A 26,315-nucleotide genomic window follows, 5' to 3' on the forward strand; every position below is an offset into this window, starting at 1 on the left:
ACTGAGAGTTGGCCTGAAGTATTATCTTTATGTATAAAAGATTAAATTTTTTTCTCTAAACACAAATTTCTGGCAGCCCTCTATTAATAATCATAAACTTTCTCCCAGAGTTCAAATATCCTTTTAGAAAGAAGGGAGAAATGTATGAATGTAGAATGTAAATGAATTTTTGGTGTAAATCATGTGGACTTATATCGAATAACCAGGCAGTTTATTAATTCTAACAGTATTTAGCTGAAAGCATTTTTATGTGCACTGTAATTTGTCTTGACAACTCAGTAGTACTGTTCCACTGTTCTTTTTTCCATTTCCAGAGCTGAAACTTCAGATACTTGTTCTTTTGTATTAACTTCGCATTATTTCATTATATTTACCCTTAATATTTCAAGATTTTCTTCACAATAGAAAGGCTAGGAAATACATTATAAAATCTGACCCAGTGTGCCTTGTACACTTAGGCTGAAGATCTATTTAGTTCTAATCACTTCCTGTCTTCCTTCGGTGCCTATAACACTTTAATCTTTTGGTTATTTACTGCTTGACCAGATGATGTCTCTTTAACCTTTCAGTCCCTGAATGTAGATTTTTACCACAATTCTATCCCATAAATTCAACTGTTTTCTACCTAGATATTTTTCCAGAGCTACAGATCCCATTTAAAACTACTTATTGTATCAGCATCTCAGTCTGAATGTATCAGAAGTGCCTCATGTTGCAACACATCCAAATGTGAAACTTCATATATTTTCCTCTAAATTGCCTTGAAGCATCTTCACCCCCCTTATGAAGCTAGACCACCCATTTAGCAATTTCTGTAATCTGCTCTTTTCATTGCCATTGCACTAATTGAGGGCTCATTTTCTCTTTACTGAGCTCACAAATAAATTTAGAAAAGACCTTATTAAATACACAAGTATGATTCACTAAAATAAAAAAATAAATACTGAACACTATATAAAAGTTTAGAGATGACATCTTATACATCTTCATGAGCAATTATGAGCATTGTAAAATTATTCCATTTGTAATCACTTGATCATTAGAAACTTCTTAGACTTTCTGTTTTCCTCAGTTTCAGTGTCATGGCTGTACATTTATTTGCTTTTTCATTGATAATATTCATACTGAGAGGTCTTTTTCAGTATATGATCTTGTGTCAAATTCTGATATTATGATATGTCGTTATTGACTTCTACCACCTCAGTGTCATGTGATCCTAGAGAAATTATCTGACAGTATATCGGAAGCATACTTTGTATATGTGCCTGCAACCTCTCTCTTCTCATAATGCAAAAAGTAGTGAGATCTGATGCAATAGCTTCTTTACCTGCTGTGCCATTTGTTTTATCTCCTTTTTGTATTACTGGTCCTTGCTCCCACTTTTTCTAATCATTCTCATCAGTAACAGCTTAGATTACAATCAAAATCTTTTTCATAGCAAAAAGGATATATATAATACGTTTTAATACAGTGGATTTTTACATAAAAGAATTTGAATTTGAGAATGCATTACTGTATTTCATAGGGCTTTGTGTTGTTAACTCAATTTTCATATGATTATGCTCATAACATTATAAAATTAAGGTGCTGGTACCCTTTTCTGGATAAATTGTTAAATGCCTAATTCCTCCATCTATTCTTTCTGTGTGTGTGTGGTTTTTTTTTTTTTTCCTTTTCTGCCTCCCTTTTTACATTGTTAGTTCTGGCAGGTGCATATTTTCCAAAGTGAACACTGTTGTGAAAAAGAAAAAAAGAGGCTCTGGGTTCTTTAAGAGCAGAAAAATACACTTCATTATAGTTTTTTTCAGAAAAGAGGATCTCGAGAGGTCAAGCCAAACACTGGCAGGTAAATTTCGAATAGGTGTATACATAGGAGGGAGCGGATGTGCACCAATGTTGCCCTGAAGAGATGGCATTAGTGACGTATACCTGAATCTATGTCTGTACTTTTTTTCCTCAACTAAAGTTTAAATCCTTGGGATCCCCAGAATATTTTTATTGTCTATTCTACCACATGGGATATAGTGTTGTAGAATATAGGAGTTTCATAAATATTTGTTGATCCATGATCTCACCTGCCTGGGAGTCTTATACAATGCTGCATATCCTGAAGAAACAACTTGTCATTAATTGGGAAAAAAAATCCCTGAATTTATTAGTTGCTTATCTATGATTTACATAATTTTCCAATTTACTTCACAGTCATTTGTTCTAAAAGGTCATTCATTAATGGAGTAATTCAGATGGGGGAAAAACAAGACTGATTATAAAATAGTGTTAATAATTTATTGGAAATCTAAAGAAGCTAGATATATTTCAAATCAGTACCATTCATTAACTTATAGCCACTGTATTATGGACAGCACCTAGCCCACTGAGAATCTTAAATGTTTATAATTAGTTATAGTAATTCCCCTTTCCCATTCTATTCTCAGGATCTGCTTTGAGGAAAAGAAATGGCAATTGATATAATTGCATTTATATTTGTCATGTTTCTTTAGGTTTTTCATTACTTAACTCAGATACCAAGAATCAGTTGTTTTGTTTCTTTCTTACAGTGAAAAAAAAGAAACCTCTTGCATTTTGGTTGCAGTGATTAACTTTGGTGTTTCCAGGGTGATGTAGTGTATATGTAACAAAAAATTAATGGTATAATCTTCTGGGAGTGTACCTACATGTGCTGTGTCTCTTCCTCCATCTTTAAGTCTTAGAGCACTTGGTTCCTGACAAAGCACTATTTTTGGTAGTGGTACAATAAACATTTCTTATTTCTGGAACTAGATGCATTCTTGCAAAGCCTATGTAAAGTATATGTTAAATATAATAAAGGGGGCTAAATATTTCAGGGAAATACAGAGTGAAATATTTTGTGAAATATAGCCATCTTCACCTTTTTGAAAATAAATATCAAACATTAATTTTGGTGCTTGACACTTCATTTCTTGTTCTTGTATTGACATGTAATTTATTTACAATGAAATTCATCAATTGTAGTTATACAATTCATTCAGTTTTGACATGTGTATACTATATTTGAAACTACCACCACAATCAAGATATAGATTTCCATTATCTGAAAATGTTACCTTATGTACATTTGCAATCAGTCCCCTCCAGACCCAGGCCCCAAGCATTCTTTGATCTGTTTGCTTACTCTATATTTATGCATTTTCTATATTTTCATATTAATACAATCAAGTAGTACGTATTCTTTTGTGTCTTGGCTTTATTGACTCAACGGGCTTGAGGACATGGGGTTGGGAGGGGGCAAAAGGGAAGCTGGGATGAAATGACAGAGTAGCATTGACATATGTATACTACCAAATGTAAAATAGATAGCTAGTAGGAAGTTGCTGCATAACATAAGGAGATAAACTCGATGATGGGTGATGACTTAGAGGGCCAGGATAGGGAGGGTGGGAGGGAGTCGCAGGAGGGAGAGGATATGGTGATATATGTATAAATACAGCTGATTCACTTTGGTGTACCTCAAAAACTGGCACAAGAGTGTAAAGCAGTTATACTCCAATAAAGAGCTTAAAAAAATGTGATACACATATACACTGGAATATTATTCAGCCATTAAAAACAACAAAATAATGCCATTTGCAGCAACGTGGATGGACCTGGAGATTATCATACTAAGTGAAGTAAGTCAGACAGAGAAAGACAAATATCAGGTATCACTTATATTTGGAATCTTAAAAAAATGATACAAATGAACTTATTTAGGAAACAGGAACAGACTCACAGACTAAGAGAATGAATTTATTGTTACTGGGGCAGTAGGATGTTGGGGGGAATAGATTGGGAGTTTGGGATTGACATGTACACACTGCTATATTGAAAATAGATAACCAACAAGGACCTACTATACAGCACAGGGAACTCTGCTCAATATTCTGTAATAACCTAAATGGGAAAAGAATTTGAAAAAGAACAGACACATGTATATGTATAACAATCACTTTTCTATATACATGAAACTAACACACATTGTTAATCAACTATACTCTAATATAAAATAAAAATGTTTTAAAAAGAAAAAGAGCATAATATTTTTGAAATTCATCTATGTATCAGTTATTTGTTCTTTTTATTGCTGAGTAGCATTGCTTTTTATGGAGACAGCACAATTTGTTTTTATGTGGACATAAGTTTTCTACTCCTTAGGTAAATACCAAGGAGCATGATTGCTGGATTATGTGGTAAGAATATATTTAATTTTATAAGAAATCATCAAACTGTCTTCCACAGTATCTGTACCATTTTGCATTCCCACCAGCAATGAATAAGAGTTCCTATTCTTCCACATCTCCTCAGCATTTGGTGTCATCAGTCTTCTGGATTTTGGCCATTCCAGTAGGTGTATAGTGGTAATTCTCTTTCATGGATTGTGCTTTTTGTGTTTTTTCTAAACATTTACCAGACCTTACTAGAACCTAAGGTTATCTAGATTCTCTCATATGTTGTCTTCCGGGAGTTTTATAGTTTTGCATTTTATATTTAAGTCTATGATCTATTTTGTGTTAATTTTTGTGACAAGTGTAAAGTCTGTGTCTAGTTTTTTTTTTTTTTTTTTTTTGCACGTTGATATTCGGTTGTTTCAGCACCGTTTGTTGAAGAGACTGTCTTTGATCCATTGTATTGCCTTTGCTCCTTTGTCAAGGATCAGCCAATTTGTCTTTATTTGTGTCTATTTCTGGGCTCTCTATTCTGTTCCATTAATCTGTCTATTTTTTCACCAATACCATGGTATGGCTTTATAATAATTCTTAATTGCTAATGTAAATGGTATTGTGTTTTTAATTTTAGACTCCACTGTTCATTGCTGATATGTTAGGAAAGCAATTAATTTTTGTATACTAACTTTGTATCTTGCAACCTTGCTCTAACCACTTAGTTCTAGGAGGTTTTGGTCAATTCTTTTGGACTTTCTAATTGGCAGTCATGTCATCTGCAAATAAAGACAATTTAGTTCTCCCTTCCCAATCTATATACCTTTCATTTCCTTTCCTTGCCTAATGGCATTAGGAAGAATTCCAGCACAATGAAAAGTGGGGTCTGAGGGTTATCCTTGTCTTGTTCCTTATTTTAGTGGGAAAGCTTTGAGTTTTTCACCATTAAATGTTTTCACTGTAGGCTTTTTGTATATATAGGTTTTTATATCAACTTGAGGAAGTTTCTCTCTATCCTAGTTTACTGAGAGCTTTTATCATCAGTGGTTGTGAATTTTGTTAAATACTTTCCTGCATCTATTGATATGATCATGTGATTTTTCTTCTTTAGTCTGTTAGTATGATGGATTACATTAATTGATTTTTGAATGTTGAACTGCCTCGAATATCTGGAATAAATCCCACTTGGTTGTAGTATACAATTCTTTTTCACATTGTTGAATTTGATATTCTGATTTTTTTTGAGGATTTTTGCATCTATGTTCATGAGACTATTGGTCTTTAGTTTCTTCTTTTGCAGTATTTTTGTCTGGTTTGATGTTAGGGCAATGCTGGCCTCATTAAACGAGTTAGACATATTCCCTCTGCTTCTGTCTTCTGAAAGAGATTGTAGAAAATTGGTATAACTTCTTCCTTAAATGTTTGGTGGAATTTTCCAGTGAATACATCTGGGCCTAGTTTTTTCTGTTTTGGAAGATTATTAATAATTAATTCAATTTCTTAATAGATAAAAGTCTATTCAGATTACCCATTTCTTCTTATGTGAGTTTTGGCCACTTTTGTCTTTTAAAGAATTGATCCATTTCTTCTAGGTTATCAAATTTGTGGGCATAAAGTTGTTCATAGTATTTCTTATTTGTCCTTTTTAAAGTCCATGGTATCTCTTTCATATCTGATATTAGTAATTTTTGTCTTTTTTTTTTTTTTTTTAGTTAACCTGACCAGAGGCTTATTAGTTTTATAGATTTTTTTCCCCCAAAGAACAAGGTTTTGATTTTATTGATTTTTCTCTATTGGTTTTCTGTTTTAAATTTCATTGATTATGCTCTAATTTTTATTCTTTCTTTTTTTCTTTTTACTTTGGATTTAATTTGTTCTTCTATTTTTAGTTTCCCAAGGTGGAAACTTAGATAAATGATTTTAGATCTTCTTTTCTAATCTATGCATTCAATGGTACCAATTTCCCTCTACCCACTGCTTTCACTGGATCCCACAAATTTTGATGTTTTTTTTTTATTTTCATTTACTTCAATATATTTTTAATGTCTCTTGAGATTTCTTTTTTGATCCATGTGTTGTTTAGAAGTGTGTTGTTTAATCTGAAAGTATTTGGGGTTTTCCAGCTCTCTTTCTGTTATTGATATCTTGTTTAATTTTATTGTGATATAAGAGCGGATATTGTATGATTTCTATTCTTTTAAGTTTATTAAAGTGTATTTTATGGCCCAGAACATGGCCTATTTTGGTGAATGTCCATGTGATATTGAGAAAAATGTGTATTCTGCTGCTGTTGGATGAATAGATCTATAGATCTGGTATACTGAGTTGATTGATGATGTTGAGTTCAACTATGTCCTTACTGATTTTCTGCCTGCTAGATCTGCCCATTTTTTTTAATTAAAAAAATTTTTTTATTATTATTCATGTGCAAACCTTATACCTTTTTTAAAAAATTGGGGTATAGTTGCTTCACTCATTTCTGATAGAGGGTGTTGACATCTCTAATTCTAATTGTGTGTTCATCTGTTTCTTCCTGCAGTTCTATCAGTTTCTGCCTCATGTATTTTGACACTCTATTGTTAGGTTCATACACAATAAAGATTGTTATGTATTCTTAGAGAATTGACCCCTTTATCATTATGTAATGCTCTTCTTTATCCTTGATAAATTTCCTTACTCTGAGGAGGTTTTCTTTTGATTTTGTTTCCCCAGTGAAATAATAAACATGGCTATTAATTGAGAATGATATGAGAAATGGTGTGCTGGAAGAGAAAAATGAAAGTCTGAAAGTTATCTTGGAGAGTGAAAAATACATTTTTCTCCAAGAAATGTCAAGCTGCTTTGTTTGGTTTTAGGCAGAGAGTTAGATTTAGCCAGGATTGGGGTTTTTCAGGTAAGTACAATAAACAGAAAAAAAGAGAATGATTATAAGTGAAATAGCACTATAAGTTATAAATTCTAAATTATTCCTAGCCATAAAAAATATATACAAAATTTCATTTCATTATCTAGCATAATGTGGATACTTAATCCCAACTAAGATAACAACAAAGTAAAAGTTTTTAAAAAATTAACTCTCTCATGTCTACGTATGTCTAAGTATAATAGTACAAGAGAATACAGCAATTTAATCAAAGGATGATACCCATGACCTAGTAGAATTTATTCTAGGATTGGAAAGATGGTTAAACATCAAGAAGTCAATAATATCTTTCATTGCATCAATAAATTAAGGGACAAAAAAACTACATTAGTATATCAATAGATACTGAAAGTCTATTTGTGGCCTAAGTAGACTTTCAGTATCTATTATGATTCTCTAAGACTCCACTCTTATGGGAATTTTAACACGTAGCCTTGATTTGGATAGCCTCATGTTCCGTCTATTTAAGGCAACTTTCTTGCTCTTTTAAAAGTTTTACCTGATCAAACTCCTTATCCGTAAAACACAGACTATAAAATGAATGGAGATAATATGCTTGGATTATTTTGTGATTTAAATGATATAACACATTCAAAATGCACTGTAAGAATTAAAACCTGATACGTATGTTTAATTATTGAAACATAATTGTCTTTTTAAATCTCCATGCACATCTCTAGTTGCTGTTATTGTAGATATGGGAATTATTATAATGTATAAAAATAATTGCATATATCTCTAGTTATCTTGGATTTTTAGGCTTACCACCTGAATTTTACCAGTTTAATGTTGCCTCATAATTATATTGCAATATGAAGTTTTATATTTATTGTTCCCCTAGCCTGAAGTGGTTTCCTTGTTGAATAAGCCCACAAGTACCTAGAATGTAGCACTTCACACATTTTTTTTTTTTAATATTTATTTGGCTGCATCAGGTCTTAGTTGCAGTGTATGGGCTTCTCTCTCTAGTTGTGGCGCTCAGGCTTCTCTCTACAGTTGTGGTGCACAGGCTCTCTAGTTGTGGTGGCACGCAGGTTTCTCTCTCTAGCTGAGGCACGCAGGTTCTCTAACTGTGGCTCACGTGCTCAGTAGTTGCGGTGTGCCGACCTAGTTGCCTTGTGGCACGTGGGATCTTAGTTCCATGACCAGGGATTGAACCCGTGTCCCATGCATTGGAAAGTAGTTTCTTAACCACTGGACCACCAGGGAAGTCCCAGCACTTCAAATTTTATATATTTTATTTAAAACTGAAATTTCCAAGTATTAGAGACTAAAACTGTTGAATTTAACTTAATAATACATTAGAATTATAAAATTGATTTGAATTATAAAACTTCATGCCTTATATTTGGATTATAAGGTTTACAGAGCACCCATTGGATTGCCTGGCATAAGGTCAATCTCATGTTATTTCAGAAAACTTCAGGAAAATCTAGTATGGGAAATGGAACACATATTTAGAAACTTAAACTTTTATATAATATTTATTTTCACCTTTCAGAAAAATTTTATTTACATTTTTATCTTTGTTTAATTTCCATTCAAGATTCTTTTAATCCAATTGCTTAAAATTTTTATGATTGCTTATTAATATTGAAAATATAATACTTGATTCCTAAACACTGGAATATAATACCAGTAAGGGGCCTTCATCTTACAAATGGCAAAACTGAGATTCAGAGAAATTAAGTTCCCAGGGTCATAGAGCTAGTTAGTGGCAAATCTAGAAATAGAACCTAGGTTTCCTGATTGTCATCCCATCTGCTTTATCTTATACCAGATTCTTCTCAAATCTCTCATCTTTCCTGTAGGACTGAGCACCACATGCATATATTTTATACATATTTGGATATTTGCTTGTTTGTTTATTTGGGAGTAGTCCAGAGAGCTAGGTAAAATGCTTTAAAAATTCAACCTTCATAGGCTATTAGACTAGCTCCTAAACATACCATTTATATGTTTGTCTTTAGAATGTTCCATTCCCTTCTTTATGTTTCAAGTCAACCAAGTCTTATTTATATAAAGAACACCTGTACATAATAACAACCTGGCTATAGGAAGCCCTTAGGGCAGCTCTATAATTATTGAAATAATCAAGTCCCTTTGAGAAAAATCATGTTCTGAATGATAACATTCTCCAAAGTGTTGGATTAAACTACCTCAATTGGTAGAGATCTCAAATTTCAGAAAGATCTTTACATAGAAGAATACAAAGATAAGAAACGTGTTTGTGTAATATATTTGGACCCTTCTGGGTTTCCTCATGACAGCATACTCAAAATAAACATTTGAAGTTAGACAGAAATAATACCACTCTACTCAGACTGAATACTTGAGTCAGACACTACCTTCTCTTATTGTGATTTTAACTTAACACTTTATCATTATATATAAATATAGAACAGAGTTGTTTTGACCAAATTTTAAGTAATATAGGTGGCAGAAGTTACTGAGTCTCCAAAATCCTTTTTAAGGGTTGAAGAGAAAGAAAGATGTGGTTAGGCTAGATTTTATAAACATATTATAATAACTCATATTGTTTTTAAAAAGACATTTAGAAAGTTGAGCTTTTAAAAATTGGAATAATTTGCCATTACAATATCTCAATAATCTAAAAGTCTGTATAATGCGTAGAAGAGCTGTAAGTTGTACTTTTAATGTGAAAAGTAAATCTCTTAAAAATCTCTTAACTTTAGTTTGAAATGCCTTATGAGGTTTGCTTTTAAGGAAAGCCTCAGCAACTTTAAAAAATAAATTTGAGAACTGCTTGGCAAGATGCCTAACAAGCTCTATTTTATCTGCTTTGGGAAATATGAATTTTTCCATATTTTCTTTAGATTTATTTGCTTAACATAAGCAGAACAGAATTTAATATGTTGTTAAACCTATCTTAACATTGATCATTAAAGTACATGCCTTAAACGTATTTTTATAAAGTACGTGCATGTACTTTTTTTTTTTAATTTTATTTTTTTTTGGGGGGGTACATCAGTTTCAATCATCTGTTTTTATACACATATCCCCGTATTCCCTCCCTTCCTTGACTCCCCCCCGTGCATGTACTTTTATAAGGCATACTAATACCCAATTTTTTTGTTATCAAAAAGTTCAAACATATTAGAAGTAGAGAGAATAGTATAATGAACTTCCATGTACCAGTTACCCAGCTTCATCAATGATCAACATTTTACTGATCTTGTTTCATTTATCCTCCCTCTTTTTTTTTTCTTGAGTATTGTAAAGCAAACCCCAGACAACAGTCAGCAATAAGCAATATTGTTGCTTAATGAATCTGAATCTTTACATAAACTGGTGAGTGAAAGATGTTCAGCAGGGGTAAAATAGAGCAGGAGCAGAGGGGTCACACTTTTTCTGGCCCCTTGGTAAACTGGCAGAAGTAATATTCAAGGCTTAAGAATCCTTAATTTTCAATCCTTGCCAGAACAACTCAACAATGTTCGGGTATGTCATGTGCACTTGTGCCCTTGTGGGGAATGATGATGGTAAGTAAGTAAGGTCCATATGAGAGGCTGAGCAACACACTGTGCAACCTTGTTGCTGGATAGGGCTCCCTGAGAAAACGACTCCCAGCTAACTAGGGTATAGGAGGCTTGTAGGTAGTGCTGTTGAGATCAACACTTGTGGGACAGAAGTGACAAGGAAGAAGCAGGATTGGACAGAGGGAGAAGTTGAGCTGGTAAGCAGCCTCAACTGAGGCCTCAGCCAACCCTATGGTAAATTCTGATCAGGATGACAGACCTTCAGTTCAGTAAGTGGGGCAATCCAGGGACAGGTCACCATGAAATGGGGGTGGATACTGGGTGAGGAAGCTCTCTTCAGCCAAGGCAATCCCTATTTATTGTTGCTTACAGCAAACAGCTTTCCATAAGCAGCACTCCCAGCAGCTCAGGGAATAAATCCTTCCTCCCCGAAGTGGAATCTGGGCAGAATATCAGAGTATCCACTGCAAGCATTTTTAGCAGGAAAATCTGTTCATACATTTTAGGTTTTTCCTAGGTAGGAAAGTTATTAAATGCTTTTATGTGCTAGGTATTTTACATACATTATTTTTTAAATTTTTATCTTATATTGGAATATAGTTGATTAACAATGTTGTGCTAATTTCAGGTGTACAGCAAAGTGGTTCAATTATACGTATACATTTTATATATATTATTTTTAATCTTCACATCAACTCTGTAAAATAGCTATTATATTTTTAAGATAAGGAATCTGAGAGGGTAGGTGGCTTGTCCAAATTTACACAGCTGGCATACATGGAAGAACTGGCATTCTAACCAAATTCTGAATCTTCAGCTCTTACCGCTATGTAGCATAGCCTCCCACTACAATACTGTGTCAGCACACCTGTAATTAAAGCCCTCAGCACATCCATTATTACTTTACTTTTTGTTTTTATCTACCAGTTAGATTAGCAATGTGTGTTTTTAAAATTTAAAGTCATGTTTATTTAAGACCTTCCAAACCTATTTGAAATTCAAGCAAAATGACTCAAGGTTGAGCAGATTTCCCGAACAGGTTGAAACATGTTCTCTATACTTCTTTAGAGCTTATTGAAACCAGGAGGTTAAAAAAACTAACCAAAGGCATATTAATGTCACTGTGAAGATTTCTCTTTTGGATTTGCTGTGCTCTGGAGAAGAGACACTAGATAATCAACATGAATCATCATAACCATTGTTCCTAGCCTTTTAAGCTACTGAATGGGAATAGAGGAGGCTGAGTTCTATTCATAACTCCTTCAGTATTCCTCCCTGAGTGATCTAGGGAAAGCCACTTAACCCACTGCATGCTTTAGTTTCCTAACTTGAAAATGGCTGTAATAATATCCACTTTTCCCTTACTTTAAATGACAGTTTTTAGAACAGATTAGATGCTTTGTCGATGCTTTGAAGCAGCTCCTTAGGAACATGATGTTTCTTAAAACTTTCTGTTAGCTAATCAAATTTGTTAATTACAACCTCTATTAATTTTCTTAGAGAATATAAAAATCTGTAGAAATATATTGCAAATAAACTTTATAAGCAAGCTCATTAATATATTACTGAGTATTTTTGTCAGCAGTCAAATGAACTGATTGAATCTGAATATTTGAAAGTGTTTGACTGGTATGGTAAGTAGAATAATGCCCCTCAACAATGTCCACGTTTTAATCCCCAAACCTGTGAAATGTTGCCTTACATGATAAAAGAAGCTTTGCAGATGTGGTTAATATAAGGATTTTGAGATGGGAATATTATTTTGGGTGATCTAAGTAGGTCCAATGTAATCACAAATATCCTTATAAAATGGAGACAGTAATATCAGAATAGGAGAGAAATTTGAATATGCTATGCTGCTGACTTTGGAGGCAGAGGAAGGGACCATGAACCAAATAATGCATTTCACCTCTAGAAGCTGGAAAAGGCAGGAAAATAGATTCTCCTAGAGCCTCCAAAAGGGATGCAGCCCCAATGACAGAACTATAAAATAATAAATTTGTGTTTTTTTTTAGGCCAGGAAATTGTGGTAATTTGTTAAAGCAGCAATAGGAAACTAATGCAACAGGACTGTCATTTGATTTAACCACTGGATCTTGGTCCATATAAAATAAAAAAATTGTCCTTGTTGTCAAGTCTGAGAACCATACCTGGAAGGTGGCAAGGGATGTGTGTGTGTGGGGGTGTGCCTCAGGTTGCCTCCAGTGCATCTGTCCATCTCCAGATTAAGTACAGTCTCAGTTGGTAAGCCCTTTCCTAGAAGGTTTGTCTGATTACCTCTTCTTGATTAGTTAAAATGCGGAGTATGAGCTATTATGCTCCTCTAAGAATTTCTTAGGACAGTCTTTCCATTGAGATTTCTGTCCACTTAGATCACAGGATGATTGGCTGCCCTTTTGTGTGTCATTGTTTGGTTCTGATGCCTTTATCTACTCTGAGTGTCCTCTGAATATCTCCTGCTTCTTCATGTTGAAAATCCTTTAGGACTTCTTTATCCTCTTTCTTTGGATCAGTTTCACTACCAATATTCTATGCTGCTAAACTAAGGCTGTTTAGCACCACTGGAGAAAATCATGCAACTATATGGACATATCTTGGGAAAACCTTATGATCTACAACTAAGTTTATTTGTGTATGTATGTATATGTGTATCATGATGGGGAAGCTGGGAATGAGATACTAATTTTCTTCCTAAATAAAAGGGATATATACTTATAGAGGGATTTTCAGATGTAATTATGGTCCCTAGTCAATTGATTTTAAGTTAATCAAAGGAGAGATTTTTTGCTAGATGAGCTTGACCTAATCAGATGAGCTCTTTAAAGGGAAATGTTATCTTGCTGGCCTAGAAGAAAGCAAAGAGTCATATTGTAAATTGCCTTTGACTAGGAGAGAGGCAGCATATAGAAACTGAGAACCTTAGTCCTACAGCATCAAGGAACTGAATTCTTCCAATGATCTGAATGAGCTTGGAAGAGCTCTAGATGGGAATCACAGAACTGGAGCCCAGAATACAGTCTTGGAAGCTCTGAGCAGAGGATTTATCTGAAATACAGTTTTGGACTTAGGGCTGATGAGATGTTGGACTTTGAGCTGATCTGTCTTATTTACTACAGTGTTCTCAATTCCTCACACATAGTGCCTGGTGAATAGCAGCTTATGGAATATGTATAATTCTTCTTGAGCATTATTAGCTTGAATATCAATTTTGGAACAATAGGGAAATTAATTTTTATGATTATTTAAGAATAAGAGCCTGCTTTTTGGATAATGTTTAATTCACCCAAGTAAATGCCATCCTAAGAAAACTTGATCGGGCACCCAAATAGATTTCTCTAGGAGATAATAATTCTTTTGTTTCACTGAAAACCTTGTTTAGAATTTTACAATTATCTTTTTTTTTACCTGAAACCCCATAAGTAATTTAGAAGGTAATTAGTCTGGGAGAGATAATGTGATTGTGTTAGAAGGGTAAAAGTAGTATTGGTGAGTGTAATGAATTTTTAACTTTGAGAAATCTCAAGGCATGGCAAGGAGGAGATTGCAGTAATCTAGGTAAGTACAGACTCTGGTTTGCTGTGCTAAAACCAGAATTGAGTTAGGAATTAGTGGAAGAGGTAGTCCTTATAAGGATTATTAGTGGCCAGAAAATCAAAATGTGCTGTTATTCAGATAAAAATAAATTGTATTTATATATTTATTCTGGTTATAGGTATAGATTAAAATAATGTATATCTAGAACTGCAGAACTACAAAATAGAGAAAATGCATGTCAATCCTATATATCATGGACAACCACTAACACGAACTTCTTAACAAATTCTCTGGGTTTTTTTCTAGCTATGCATATACATTATTAATTTTATTATTTATTTATGTGAAAAATGAAATCGTTTTTTATATTTAGTTTTGTAACTAGAGTTTTTCACTGAGCAATCAATTTTGGGCATTTTTCTGAAGATAGATTGATCAATCTACCCCATTCTCTTTAATAACAATGCATTAGTATCTTAAAATATATATCTGTTCTTCTATTGATGGATATAATTTGACTATACTCAATTTTCACTTTGTGTTTACAAAAAGTTCTACAATAAGTATTTTTCTATGTGCATTTTGGCATATTTCTGTGAGTTCAGTAATTCCACATGTAGGTATGAACTCTAGAGAAACTTTCATTCAACATGCATGGAAGTATCAGTTGTATACTGTAATAGTGAAAAAAAAAACACAACAATCACAAAACTGGTAAAATCCAAATTTCCGTTTTTCGGGAACCATATGAGTAAATGATGAAATGTCAATGTCTAGAAAAGTGTAAAGCATAATAGATCAATAAACCTCAGTTACTATATATAGAAAATGAACAGAACTTTCAAACATGATGTTGAGTGATGAAAGCAAGTGACAGAATAAGTATATATGACACCTTTCTTTTTAGTTTTAAATGCACATACATCAGTACAGTACTTTATTGTGTGTGGACAGATAGTAAAAGCGTAAAAAGATGGGTGGAAAAGATATATACCAACTTTATTTTAAAGGTTACCTTTAGGAAAGGAGGGAAAGAAATGGGATCCAGGAAAGGTTCTAAGGGAATTGCAACTGAATATGGGACATTTTATTTTCTAAGAAATCATAGAAATCTGTGTTTCACTTTGAAGAATGTGTGACTACGTGAAAAGAAAACTGTATCTATGGAAGTAGTGTTAGAACAAAGATATTTAGAGTATTAGACAGTGCTATACTGTGTTTGGAGATTATAGGAAATTAATGTCACAAAAACAAGGAAAATAAGCACGCAGAGCTCGCTGTACCTTCACAGTCGATTAGAGATCAATCCCTCTTCAAAAAACATTATGTTAAAAGTGAAAGCATATTCTAGCCTGTAAGAGCAGTCAAATTAGTACCCCAGATATGCCTCAGTTTTGAATTCCTTCTTAGTATTTTTATAAAGATGTTTACTTTAAATATTCTTGTGGTCTATATTACTCCCTCCTTTTCTGAACTACTGAAAAATTTGACCGAGCCTTTCATTGTGTGTCTTTTCTTCTACAGTTACTTTATGAATCTTACTTTTAATTCCAGTTTAAATTTAAAATCCTCTGGGGTGGAGATTTTATCTTTTTTTTTTTTTTTAAGTAATAGAATAACAATTTATTAAGAAGAGAGAGTACAATAGCTTCTGGCACAGACCCGAGAAGGGGTCTTACATGGGTAACATATATCAGGAGTGGAGATTTTATCTTAACTCCTTTTTGATACTACCTTTGAGCTTAAGTACTTCTATATGATTTTCCCCTCCCCCAACTTAAGCAACAATGCTTATCTTCACCCCCCCTGAGATTTTCTTTGTTTTTAATGATGGTAGGTACCTCAGTATCATAGAAAGATCTCAGACTTTATTAACTATGTTACGTGGACAGGTTACCTATCTTTCTGAACCTCAGTTCCCTCTTCTGAAAGTAAGGATAATAATAAAACCTACCCCACTGTATTGTGCAAAGGGTAATAAATAAGAAAATAGCTGTAACTCACCAAGTTAATACAGTGCCTATAACACTACAGGTTTTCAAAATACGCTAATTTTTATTTCCTTTCCCTAGCCTGAAACAGAAAATAATAACATTAATTTTATGTGATTCTTTTAACAAATTATTTTTACATAAATACTTTAATTTAGGTACATATTAATAGTCATCTGCTTACCTGGTTGAGAGGTGAGGAATCCAGAACAAGTATTTGAGATAAGCATTGATCTTATGTGTAAGAAGCAAATTCCAGAAACCAGCCCTGAGTTAAAAACTTAAGCCTTCACTGTGCTGTACAGCAGAAACTAACACAACATTTTAAATCAACTGAATAAGAGAGAGAGAGAGGATATGGGGATAAATGTATATAAATACAGCTGATTCACTTTGTTGTACAGTGGAAACTGGCACAACATTGTAAAGCAATTATACTCCAGTAAAGATCTGAGAAAAAAAAAAGCTCCAATAAATAAATAAACAAACAAATAAAATGCAAGACTCAAAGAAAACCAAACCAAACCAAAACAAAACACCAAAAAAAAAAAAAAAAATACCTAAACCTTCAAGCCTAGCCTTGTACAAGTCTCAATCAAGATGAAACAAAACTGACAATTCCAATCTTCAATCAGAATGACCTAAGATGCTTACCCTTTTAAGGCTCTGAGCTTCGTTTCTTCATGGGTTATGGGGTCAGTGCAGTAGTGAAGAGTAAACCCTCTTCTTGAGTAGGGGTTCTATCCCTTAGTTTAAAGCCTTTAGTAGATTGCAGGCAAACACTACTTTTGGAGATTTTGTATATTATCTGCTCCCTGAAGATGATTTAGTCGCTGCCTCTACTTCCTGTATTTTCCCCTTACCCTCCTTTTGGTTGATCTATTTACTGGTTCTGTAAATACAGACCCCTTGGACGTTAATATGGGAAAGACTGTTTCAACATTTGATGGTTAAAAAAAAAAAAACAAAAAAAACTCCAACTCATATCCAGTCCATGGTTACCTATCTTTCCTTACTCTTCCATCCCCTCTCTATTGGTTCAAAAAAGTATCTCATAGGCTTCTCATTCAGGTTACTTTTCTCCTTTAAGGCTGCTTTTTATGTTATTTTGTGGAGTTGAATTTGGATCTCTTTCTACTGCAGTTCATTCAGGCTTAGACATATCTTTAGATACAGCTGGATCCAGGGGCTCAGATGAAGCCATTGGACTTAGTCTCTCTCCCTCTCTTTTTCCTTCCATGTCTTGGCTTTGCTTTTTTCCATGTTGGCATTGCTCACAGGCTTGCTCTTTTCACATGGTTTCTACCAGCATCTCCAGGCTTACACTACCTTAACAGTTCCACCAGAAAGAGAGTTTCTTTCTCAATTGTCCGAAAAGTTCCAAGATTGAGACATAGTGAACACATTGTGTAGCCTTAAACCAATCACTGCAGCTAAGAAAAATAATTACTCAAATTGACCTGTCCTGGGTTACGTGACTCACTTTGGATTTATGGGTCTGGGGTCCGCTGCATTTTAACCACATGGGCTGAAAGTGGAGGAGAGATGCTTTCCCAAATAAAAATCAAGTTGCCTTTACTAAAGGAAGTGGGAGTGGATGCTGGGGAGTTAAAATAGCCATTGTCCATTTAACAGTGGTCTGAAGTCTGGTCAGCACACCAAATCTGCCACTGCTTGGGTTTTTTTTTTTGTATTTTTTTTTTTTTTGAACACAGCCACATCTATTCAGTTACATATTGTCTATGGCTGCTTCTCTGCTATATCAGCCGTTGAGTAGTCACATCAAAGACCATATATAAAGTCTAATTAAAAATTTACCATCTGACCCTTGATCTGATACACCTGGTAAATAAAGGAATTCAAAGGATGTAGGGAAAAATATTGGTTAATAACATTATTATTAGATAATAGGCAATTCCAGTCTTCCAAACCCTCTCAACTAAGATCTTTAATGAAGCTTTCAAATATTTGGGTGCCGCATTGAATAATATCAACTTAAGGACAACACAGCTTGAGCTGGTTTAGTGATGAAGGTCATCCTAATTTTCCTTAATGCTTGCTAAGTTTCTGTTGCATATTTTCATACCTAGTACATTTGTTTTAGCTAGCAGAAATTTATAACATAGTAGAATTTGATTTTATGTGGTACATGAAGGCTTTATTTTACTTTGGGCTTCAACCATTATAACAAGTAGATGTAAATATGTTTTACTGGACACAGAACCTAATTTTTATATTTCTAAATGATAATAAATGTTTATAGCTTTTGAAGCTTTGATTTTGTGGTATATTGTTATTCATATTGTGATTTTTTTGATATTCAATCACTGTTCTGTAACCCAATTCCCAGATATAACTTTAGGGAAATAGAGTATCTTTTATAATAGAGCATTTTGCAGTGCATGTGGCAGGAACTAGTGAGTGGCTAAACTGCAGATGTCATGTTCATTCAATCCATCACTTATTTGTTGTTTCATGTATATTTAGTGAGAGCTTTATTATGTGCCAGACAATGTGATAGGCAATGGGAATACAGTGATGAGTAAGACAGACTTGGAACTAACTCTCATTTTGCTTAAAATCTAATTGGAAATAAAGACCTCCATTCATTAATTTTTATTTGTTCATTAGATCAACAAATATTGTGCCAGACACTGTGATAGACATTGAGGAGGCAGTAATGAAAAAGATCAACTCCTTGCTCCCTTGGAGTTTGTAATCTCTTGGAAAGACAGATATTTCACAGATAATTATTTCATTAAATTGTGATAAATGCCAAGGTGTTGTGAGAATATATGGTAGGTGACTTGATCTAGTCATTCCTAAGACAATTATGTAAAAACTGAGTCCTGTAGAAATTGAAGGAGTTATCTAAGCAAAAATAAGAGAAAGAGTGTTCTTGGTGAAAAGTTCACAGATAAAAGAACAAGCTTGGCATATACCAAGAATTATAAATATATGGTTAGAATACAGTGTTCCAGGTGCGGAGGGCTGACTATTAAATCAGGAGAGGTAAGCAGTAGCCATATTTGGAATACCCTTGCATTAAGAAGCAAGACATATTCAGATTTTCATTTTAGTAAGATTGCATAGGAAAATAGTTAGGAGGTAGAAGATACTGGAGAGAGTAAGAATCATTAGGGAATTGTTGTAATTCAGGTCAGAGATTTTCATGGTGTGAAAAAGTCTTTTCTGCCTGTCCCAGACACTCCCACCTGTGAGGTGAGCCCTTACAGCATCCATCCAACTACCTATATCTAACTCATAATAAGCATATCCTAAGAATCTGGCCATGTGCTGTGTTATGGGGATACATTATAAGCAGGCCAGTTTCCTGTCATGAAGGGGCTTACTTTTTAGTGGAGATCACAGTTCATTGTGAAAAATGCTTTGATGGAGACAGAGGGCACCAAAGAACCACAAATATAAATTAGTCTGGGGTATGGGGAAGGGACTTGTAGATTTCAGGAAGTTTATTTTTGGATGATATGATGTTGATGAACAGAATGCTGCATTTGAAGAACTGCAAATCATTTTATATAGCTGAAATGAATGGTAATAGAGGTGGGAGTAGAAATGATGAGAATGAAATTAAAGAAGTAGTCCAAAATCATGTATTTTAAGTGTTTCCTTACACCACTAAGGGTGGTATCAACAATTATCAGCTTCCATGTCTATTGTCAGATGCCCCCAGGAGGCTGTGATGCCTAGGTTAGGGTATTTTGGAGTCTCAGTGGAACTTGAAATAGACTGCCACTTTTTTGTTGTTAAAAAATAATCCTTAGGATAGAGGGGGCCTTCTGAATAAAATAGAATATATCAGGGCATAACACTTAAAGTAATGATCAAATAAAGAAACACAGTAGAGCATGATAACCAAGGGCAAGTAGCAAGACTGAAGGGGACTGCAGGGTAAAGAAAATTTCCTGAATCTTTGAGCTCTTTTAGCACTTCTCTACAGCTTTTTTCGAGATGTTTGTTTTTTGAATTGGGCTTCTATACACATGGGGTTAGTGATTGGGAGTAGGGAACATATCTCAAAGGTGAAGTTTCTCAGACCTAAGTGTGCAAAATAAGGAATGATAATGCTTGTTAAAAACACAGATTTCCACCCAACTCCAAAATTTTGATTAAGTAAATTCAGGGAGAAGATAGGAGTATGAATTTTGAGCAAGTACTGCTGGTGATTTCATGCAAGTGCTAGTTATCCTTCCAGTGCTTTATGTAACCAGTATGTCTATGACTCCTATAATTTTATCCAGATATTGTTAGAAGTGTTACACAGGAAAGTCAGTGGACAGGGCACCACGGGAACTACTAGAGATCTCTTTTATCTTTCTTTAACTAATGAATTGCATGTTCTTCATGAAAAGTTGTTTTATCTAATTGCTATTACTAAGCTCAATTTCTTCATCTTGTACACAAAATTCTTTGTCAGACACTTTGATTTTGCAACATTTTGTTTTGGCAATCTATGCAAAGAATCCCTAGAGGTGTCAGGCAAGCATTTGTTGAATAATAAAAATAAAGGAAGATAGGAAGGAAAGAAAGAGGTGGGGGGCAAGGAGAGAAGGAGGTAGGAGGGGAAGGTGGAAGAAGGAAATAAATTATCTTAGCATATCTTGATTTAGCAAATTCCATTGGTTTTTTATAAATACCTGTTTGTTTACTAAGACCTCAAAATTCATCTGCTTAACTCAGAGAATTTTGGCAGGGCCTGATATCAAACTTCCTACTCTTTTGCCTCAATTTCTATTTTAGAAATTGTAATAAAGATTTGCCCATCTTTAGTTTTCTGTCATCCACCATGCTCACTGTGTTTTCTGAAGAATTACAGAAGATATTCACAGCAATCAATATGTGTAAATTCTTTTAGAGTCCTGAGGTATAGTATATGTGGGCCAGAGACTTGGACTTCATTCATCTGGATTGATGGTCTCTTACTATTGTATGACCTATCTTGAGTTTCAATTCTTCTTTTTTTTTTTAAAGGATTTTATTTTATTATTTATTAATTCGTTTTATTTTTGGCTGCATTGGGTCTTCATTGCTGTGCATGGGCTTTCTCTAGTTGTGGCGAGTGGGGGCTACTCTGTTGCGGTGCACGGGCTTCTTATTGTGGTGGCTTCTCTTGTTGCAGAGCGCTGGCTCTAGGCATGCAGGCTTCAGTAGCTCAGGCACGTGGGCTCAGTAGTTGTAGCTCATGGGCACTAGAGCACAGGCTCAGAAGTTGTGGCGCACAGGCCTAGTTGCCCTGTGGCATGAGGGATCATCCCTGACCAGGGATTGAACCTGTGTCCTTTGCATTGGCAGGCGGATTCTTAACCACTGCACCACCAGGGAATCCCCTCAATTCTTCTTTATATTACATGATATTCTGTTTCCAGTTTGAAGATAATTCTTCTCTTTGAAACAGGTGGAATTAAAATTGAATATGGTTGATTCTGCCTGCTGGCTGTCATTTGTTAAAATCAAATTATTTTGTCTAGGAAGTTAGTATAAGCCTTTCCTCTTCTTATAACTATAACAGGGATAACAATGGTAAAGGCTTTTTGTCACCCATAGTATTTTTATATTAGTTACATAAATGATATAGAGGTTTCAGATTCTTGAAGAAAATAAGTCTCATTTGGAAGACTGAACACAATCCTGAATTATGTTTTCAAAATATTTTATAGAGCAACCTTTAATTAGCTCTGTTTCACATCCTGATAGTAGTTCTACAGTAAGTATTTCCTAAGATAGTGATTGTTGCACTAAAGTTGCTGAAAATTTACATGTAGTTTTTCTTGAAAGCGTCATATTTAACTATGTGATGGTATCTTTTTATTTGAAAGATTTTTCTAGTATAAATTTCCTTCTAATATGGCTAGTAAATCTGGATTTTTATATATTTTTATTTTTTATTTTATGTATTATATCACTCAGTTTGGATACAGGCATCTTATAACCTATTGTGTGAACTGAAAACTAAGGTACTAATGAGACAAAAGGAGAGAAAGAAATAGTTGGGGCTGGAGGGCATTCTAAGCAAGGATTGAAGGATTCTGGTTGCTAGATGTAACATAATTATGAATGATGTCTGGTAAAAAGACAGGTAAATTGCTGCCTGTTAATGGTCTTCTCTAAGCTCCACCCTCACCTTCACTTTCCCCCTATTATATTTCTCCATTGTGTGTTCCCATGGCAACTCTCCACTGTTATACTCATCACGGTTGTAATGATTCATGTAAAGTCCTAACTAGACAATTTTGTTCCCTATACTGAAATACTTGGCATATAGTAGGAACCCAATATTTGTATAATGAATATTTTTTCAACCTTTATAATAATAATCATATCCCTAGTATGTATGGGAGTAATAATTGTTGAGTGGCTGATCAAAGGAATACATACATTTAGCAAGGACAAAGGCAAAGAGTGCTATCTTTCTCAGAATATTCCTTTTTTGTATTACTTCTACTTTTCACATATCTATCACACTCTTGTTCTGACTGCAAAATTTCTTCATTGGAGAGCACTGGTGAGTAAACTGCCTTACTAATATTGGCCCTCCGAGAAGACTTATGTGTTTAAAGAAGTTACTATCTGAAAGAATACATCATTAATATTAAGATTTCATACACTTGTAAGAGATGGGGAAGATATTTTGTGGAATGGAGAGGGGGTCTCTTTTGCCTCTAAAAAATACATTCATAGGGACTTCCCTGGTGGTGCAGTGGTTAAGAATCTGCCTGCCAATGCAGAGGACACACGTTCGATCCCTGGCCGGGCATGATCCCACATGCCATGGAGCAACTAAGCCTGTGCGCCATAGCTACTGAGCCTGTGCCCTAGTGCCTGTGAGCCACAACTACTGAGCCCGTATGCCACAACTACTGAAGCCTGCACGCCTAGAGTCCATTCTCCACAACAAGAGAAGCCACCTCACTGAGAAGCCCGCACACTGCAACGAAGAGTAGCCCCCACTCAGCACAACTACAGAAAGCCCGTACGCAACAACAAAGACCCAATGCAGCCAAAAAATAGACAAATACATTTATTTAAAAAAAAAACACATTCATAGTCCTGTCCCTCTCTCTCTCTTTCTTTTTTTCCACAGATATTTTTTGAGCACCTAATTGCTAAACTATTGGGAATTAGAAAGCAAAATGTTTAAACGTGATGTGAGGGAAAGGGTCATTGGTGGATTTTTATTTGATCATATAAGGCAAATTTTGTTTTTATAGGTTTATAATTCCTCTTGTTTAACTATAATTTTTTAAAGTTATTTGCAGCATAAGAAAACATCAGAGAAGGGCATAAAAACACAGCTCAAAAACAAAACCAACTCTCCCACAAACATTTTCGCAATTTGCAGTTCTTTATTTGTCTTACATGAAGGTATCCACTATAATAAATATAGCATAACCTCTTTACCGTCTACCTTTAAAGACTGCTTCTCTGGAATGTAATTCTGAGATATATAAATGTTGTGAGAAAGAAAAAAAGTACCTGATTTTGGAATATTTGAACAGTGAATTTCTAATAGCTTTTTTATGTACATAGGATTTGGGGATAATTCCTTTACTCAGTAACACTCAGTTCAATTCACTAAACATTTAAGACTGAAGTGTTAGTATGTTGAACATGAAAGGCTCTTTGCCACTCAGTAGAGTAGTTCATATTCTGTCTCCTAGGGATACTCTTCCAGTGTCACCCATACCCCATATAGAACCTTTGAACAGATTAGAAAAGAGTACCCCATCTTGGACTGATTCAGCCTCCAGACAGAACTATTGCTTGGTTGTAGTGTTCAGGCTAGAATTTCAGCCCCCAGTTGCCTCCTGGGCCTGGTACCTCAGCACCTCTGAGCGTTCAAGTTCCCATGTTCTTCCTGGGCTTTTGTTGCTATTGTTGTTCATTTATAAAATAGTGGTCATTTCTCCTGGGTAGAAAGATAAACTTCTTAAGGTAAGACCTTGTATTTTATATCGAAATAAAAGAAATACAAAACCCAGAATGAATGACTGAACAGTACCAGGCATTTTTCATATGTTAACTTATATAATCCTTGCAAGAGTCCGTTGATTTATGTGTTATTAAACAAAGTTTAGTGATTTAGAACATAATGGTTGGGTGACTTGCTTAAAGTCAAAAAGCTAAAAGGCAAAAGGACAAACTCAGATGCAAGAACAGCTGCCTTAGGTTTAGTTCTAACATCAAACAGCAAACAACTTTCAACAGCCCTCTTATCCCTTTGCCTCAAATAGTTCAATCACCTAAACAAACAACTAAAACTCATCCAAACTCATAAAGTACCCACTAAGCAGCATGGTGAGAGAAAGGCAGGAAGTGGTTATTTGAATAATTCAAGGAAATATTTTCTGTATTTTGTTTCCCTTTTGGTGTTATGTCCTTAAGGAAAAACTTCAAGAAGTAAAAAAAAGGAGAAGTTCTGGGCTTGCTTTAGGCCCTTATGAAATAAAGGAATCGATAAATGTTGGTTGAAAGTTGCATACATTTGCTACACTCCATCAGAAGTTTGGTATGTGCTATAACACTTTAACCTGCGAGAAAGAAAAGAAAAGCAAGAAGTCCACTTGCTTTTTCAGACAGAGATAAGCCTAGCCCATGGATGCCTAGCGTGGCCTATTTTTGTCCTTTCAAGAAGATAGGATAAAATAATTAAAATGTCCTGTGCAATTACCAGTATTTTAGGAGTACATCAGTGGTTCTGTGAATTACAGTAACCTCCTCTCTCACTTGACGATAAATGGAGCCACATAACCAAAGAGACAGTCAGATAGACTCAAAGGAGAGCTGCCAGAATGATCAAATAACTAGAAAGTGTGTTGCAGAGGAAGGGTTAAAACTGCAGGCTTTTTCAGCCCGAGGAAGGACTTTTGAAAGACTATTTTTGAAAACCACTTAAGGCTATGCAGTAGAAAGGTTACCAGCATGGGCCCATGGTGCATCAAAATCAGTTGTGGAGCTTTCCAAAACTACAAATGCTCAGGTTCTACCTCACCCTAGAGCAGCTGAATTAAAATTTCAGTGGGGTAGGACACGGGTGGGGCTCAGACCACTATGCTTTTTTTGTTGTTGTTTTGTTTTGAAGTATAGTTGATTTACAATATTGTGTTAGTTTCAGATGTACAGCAAAATGATTCATATATATATATTTCAGGTTATTTTCCATTATTGCAAGATATTGAATAAGTTCCCTGTGCTATATAGTAAATTCCTGTTGTTTATTTTATGTATAGTAGCTTGTATCTGTTAATCTCATATTCCTAATTTATCCCTCCCCTACTCCCTTTCCCCTTTGATAACCATGTTTGTTTTCTATGTCTGTGAGTATATTTCTGTTTTGTATGTAGATTAATGTGTATTATTTTTTAGATTCTACATATAAGTAATGTCATGTAATATTTGTCTTTGCCTGACTTACTTCACTAAATATAATATTCTCTAGGTACATCCATGTTGTTGCAAATGGCAATATTTCTTTCTTTTTTTATAGCTGAGTAATATTCCATTGTGTGTGTGTGTATTCCATTGTCTGTGTGTGACATCTTCTTAAGTCAATCATCTGTTAATGGGCACATAGATTGTTTCCATGTCTCGGCTATTGTAAATAGTGCTGCTATGAACATTGAGGTGCATGTATCTTTTCTATTTAGAGTTTTTGGCTTTTCTGGATATATTCCCAGGAGTGGGATTGCTGGATCACATGGTAGCTCTATTTTTAGTTTTTTAAGGAACCTCCATAGTGGCTGCATCAATTTACATTCCCATCAACAATGTAGGAGAGTTCTCTTTTCTGTACGCCCTCTCTAGCATTTATATTTGTAGCCTTTTTGATGATATCCATTCTATGTGTGAGGTGCTACTTCATTGTGGTTTCAATTTGCATTTCTCTAATACTTAGCAGTGTTGAACATCCTTTCATGTGTCTATTGGCCATCAGTATGTCTTTTTTTTTTTTTTACCTTAAATTTTATTTTATTATTTTATTTTATTTTATTTTATTTTATTATTTTATTTTATTGTATTTTATTCTTTTAAGAACTTTTATTGAGATACAGTTAACAGACAATAAACTGCATATATTTAGAGTGTAAAATTTGGTATCCCAATCTCCCAGTTCATTCCCCCCCAACCCTCCCCACTTTCCCCACTTGGTGTCCATATGTTCCCTCTCTAC

At 34.5% G+C, this 26,315-nt stretch overlaps 1 protein-coding gene across 5 annotated transcripts in view; it reads left to right on the top strand.

Annotated features, from left to right (window-relative positions):
• The window catches only part of ANKS1B (ankyrin repeat and sterile alpha motif domain containing 1B), a 1,070,894-nt gene that overhangs the window by 329,140 nt on the left and 715,439 nt on the right, over positions 1-26,315 (top strand). The gene's annotated exons all lie outside the window — the stretch shown is intronic.

The sequence above is a fragment of the Hippopotamus amphibius genome, chromosome 7 (assembly GCF_030028045.1).
Source record: "Hippopotamus amphibius kiboko isolate mHipAmp2 chromosome 7, mHipAmp2.hap2, whole genome shotgun sequence".
NCBI classification, from domain to species: Eukaryota; Metazoa; Chordata; class Mammalia; order Artiodactyla; family Hippopotamidae; genus Hippopotamus; species Hippopotamus amphibius.